Genomic DNA, 4,263 nt, shown 5'->3' on the forward strand with positions numbered 1-4,263 from the left:
CCCACCTCCAACCCCGCCTCCCCTCTAAATCGGATACATTTCTCCACCCATTCACCCAAAGCCCAGCCCTTTCCCCCTCCTCTCCTGCAAAAAGTCTTCTGCCGCAACAATTTCTCTGTCGAGACTTCATGCTATCAGAGGTTGTAGATCTGTTGTCTGATGGCTGTAAAATCAGCTGCTGAAATTGAAGTTCATTTTGCTGATGTGGTTCAATGTTGACGTGGCATTTTGGTTGTGGAAATGCTCTCTCATTTGAGCAAGTGAAACTTACTTGAGGAAGACTATTCAAAAGATCAGATCTAGGCAGAATTGTCCGTTTTTGCAAAACAAGGTGAAATATACTCAGAGTCGCAAAGTGATTTCATGCTCTTTATTCAGCTCATAGTGGTGAGGAGGAATGAATGAAAGTCCCCTCACATGATCTGCTTTATATACATTATTTACACAATGGGCTGCACATGACTGGCTAATTCCGGAATTCTACTGTAAGCCAATCAGGTTGTGGATTCACTTCTATCTGGAGCATGATTGGGTGCCTTCACAGCGCAGAACGCCATCCGCCACATCCGTTCGGCGCCGTTCCACCCTGCCACCAATGGCCAAGCAAAACGCATGGTGCGGACCACCAAGGACACCCTTCGCCGCATGGCCAAGGGGATTGGGAGTACCGCCTTGCCACATTCCTTCTAGCATAGCACAGCACCCCCAGCTCAACGACTGGCCAGAGCCCCACTGAACTACTAATGGGTCGGCGCCTTGCAATCAGATTGGACCGCCTTCACCCCGCTAGAGCTCAGGATGAGGTAGTGGTGGGGGAAGGCAGGAGCCCCCGGACCTTCGAGGCCCAGGACCCAGTGTACGCAAAGAATTTTGGGGCAGGCCCAGCATGGGTACCTGCCACAGTCACCAGGGTCATTGGCCCTGTGTCGTACGAGATGCTAACAGATGGTGGGCAATGCTGGCGCTGCCACTGCGACCAGATACGGCGACGATTACTGGGAGAAAACCGGGAGGAGGACAGGTCAGAGGAGTCCCAAGGGAACAGAGGGGCAGTGAGGCCCATAGAGCAGGAGGGGCCAGCAGGAGAGGCAGAATCAGTAAATACAGAGAGGACCCGCGAGGCCGAAAGGACACCGGAACCAGAACCACGACTGAGCGAGCCGGTTGTGCCAGACCAAACAGCCCCATCACAGCCAGCATCCTTGGAACACGAGCCAGAACCTGGAGCCCGGACCAGGGAACACCCCAGGCCGCAACGCACACGTAGGCCGCCAGCATACCTTGAGGACTATGAATGCAACCTCCCGGGCAGGACTGGAACTTAGAGGGGAGGGGTGTTATGTAGTGAGTTGAATAGGATCCAAACTGCAGCAGTCTGATTGGTCCTAGAACAATAGGATCCAAAATGCAGCAGTCTGATTGGTCCTAGAACAATAGGATTCAGAATGCAGCAGTCTGATTCCTATTGTTCTAGGACCAATCAGACTGTATTCAACTCAGTACATAACACAAGCATACAGTACTTGGTTGGAATGTCAAATTGTGATTACCAAAACCAAGCAAGCAATGAAATGAAAAAGGAACAGAGAATGCTAAGCTGGAAATTCTCAGATCTGGAGTCTTGCGGCTAAGCAAGATATATAATGCAATACATGCATTACAAAAGCTCTCCAGTAGTTTATTTATTTATTTTTAATGGCAAGTGCAGCTCCAGTATGTTGCTGATTTTTAAAGCATTAATAACTGCTGCAATAAAATGAATAGAAAGTTGAGGTAGTTTTAATCTGTTTTAGTATTTTAAGTTCTGTATGTTTTAAAGTATGGTTGTGATTTTTTTCTTGATTTTCTTGTTTTATCTTTTGTTTTTTAAAAGATATTTATTGAGTTTTTCCACCTTTATACATTAAAAATTCAAAAAGAAAAAAACAAAAAAGTTAAAAACACATAAGGTTTACAATCCTTATTTTCAATAACATATTTCCCTGACTTCCCCACACCTCCCCTTCTTATATTCCAATTCAAATTGTTAATTCAACAAGTTATTGTCCCCAATTTTTGACCTTTTTATATTTAATTCATTTTTAAAAAAACAAAACCAATTTTAACTTATAAACATCAATATTTAAACATCAGTGCTCATTCTTAAAACTTTTTTCTAAAGTCGACCCAACTTCCCTTCCACGAATTCCCCAAATTTCATACTAATAACAAAACAAAATTAAAAAAAACCAGATTATTATTCTGCACCCTTTGGATTCCCAAACCCCACCCCACCCTTTCCCAGTTTCAATCCCCAACAAATGTCCATCAGTCTTAGTTTACTATCAGCCTGGAGACCTCACGTCCGAGGCTCTTAATTCTCTCTCTGCCGGTTTTTTTGGTAGTCCTTAATATTAAACACCAGATCTCGGAGAAGCTCTATCCTGATAGGGTCCATATTTCTTCCAGCCAGACCTCCATACTTAAAAGTGGAGCCTGAATCTTGTTTCTTACTCCTTTTAAGTCCAAATGTCCCAAAAGCTCCAACTTTCACCTTAATCAAATTTGTAATCCGTAGGTCTTCAGATCTCCACATAAGGAGATCTCTCCATTCTTCAATCTCCAATTCAGACCAGATTTTCATCATCAAGTTCTTATTTTCCTTTATAGCCATCATGTCAGGCCTCTGGCTCTCCTTTGTCATCTGCAACATTACATCTCCTCCTTCCTTTTCCTCAGAAACAACGTGTATCTCTTTCTCCACACTCTCAAAGCTCTCAAATTTCTCCTCTTGTCCAGCTGCATGAACTTCCTGGATCAAGTCCTTATCAAATTCAATGAATTTGTTTACTGTTAAGTCCAGAGTTGCAACATTTGTAGCCAAAACATCAATTTGGCCTTGTAACTTTCCCAAGAGAAGAAACACTCTGTCCAATTTAGCTTGAATTTTTCCTCCTTCAGCCATTCTTGTAATGTCCCAAAATCCCCTCTAGAGGGATTTTGGTTACTTTATGTTCCTTCCAGTTCAAATCCAATAATCAAGTTAGTTTGTATCAGTTCTTCCTTGTTTTCAACAAAATATAACCAAATTGTAGCAAATATATCCAGCAGAGATAGCAAAAACAAAGTTCTCTTTTTCCTTCTTGACAGCTAATTTGACAGCTGTCGAACTCTTCTATATCTCCTCAACAGGCTCTCTCACTCCCGGGTCTGGGGGGGGGCGGCACTTCAGCTCTCAAAATTAGCTCTTATCCTCCAGTGAAATTACTTATACTGCCAAATCGTGAAATTAATGTCTTTTACCCAATAAAGAAGAAAAAATTCTCTCGACCTTAGTTAGCTAGTCCTTGCTTTAGATTATTTATAAGACGGGGAGACAGACTTCCTGTTTGCGCCTTCCCCGATCGTGCCTAATTAAAAAAAAAGATTTTTTCCTTTACAAATCCAATTTCCGTATTACTCACGGGTTGTTGCTTTTAGAGCCCAATTGTTCACAAGAAGAAGTCAGCGCTCTCCAACCATGGCATGCGGCTTCTCTCCGCAGGAGAAGCAGTCGACTCTCAGCACCGCGCCGCTCACCCCGTCCCCCGTTCCGAAGCCTTTAAAAAGGCTCCTTCGCGGGTCGGGGGGCGCAAATGGTGCCCGCCGAGTCACCAGGTTCACAGGCTTCAGCGCCTGTGATTTCTGAAGGTCCCCGCGTCGCCGCAGCGGCAAGACCCGGATCCTGCGGAGCCGATTCCCTCCGGAGCTCGGAGGGAATCTGCCATTAGCCGATGGCGCTAACCCGGAAGTTATTGTTTTATCTTTTGTAAACCACTTTTGAGGGGGAGGTGTTTTTACAATCAAGCAGCGTATACATTTTTATGAAATAAATAAAATAAAGGGGAAATGAATTGGGACATAGCATTACAGGAAGATGGGTATAACTCCACATTCCTGCTAGAGCCATTTCCCCAGTGAAAAAATCTCCAACTGCTATTTGCTCTATGGGACAAAGCATACAAATCTAATGCAAATACCTGTATTGTTTGTTTTGTGCTACAGGGCAAACAGCAGCTTTGGGAAAGCAATTTTAATTGGGAAATGGTGCAGAGGCAGCAAAGGTTTGCACCTTCGCCAGCGTCCCAATCCAAGTCCCCTCCTTGCACCTGCTACTAAGGCTCTTTTGAAAACGTAGGCAGTCCTATTCACTGAGCTCCAGCACCGTGTTTACTTTCATCTTTGGTTTCTTCATAAGGGCTGGAAAAGACCTCTGCCCAGCAGCACAGGCAGTTGCTGGCAGTC

Source organism: Podarcis raffonei, chromosome 10, assembly GCF_027172205.1.
Source record: "Podarcis raffonei isolate rPodRaf1 chromosome 10, rPodRaf1.pri, whole genome shotgun sequence".
In the NCBI taxonomy this organism is placed as follows: domain Eukaryota; kingdom Metazoa; phylum Chordata; class Lepidosauria; order Squamata; family Lacertidae; genus Podarcis; species Podarcis raffonei.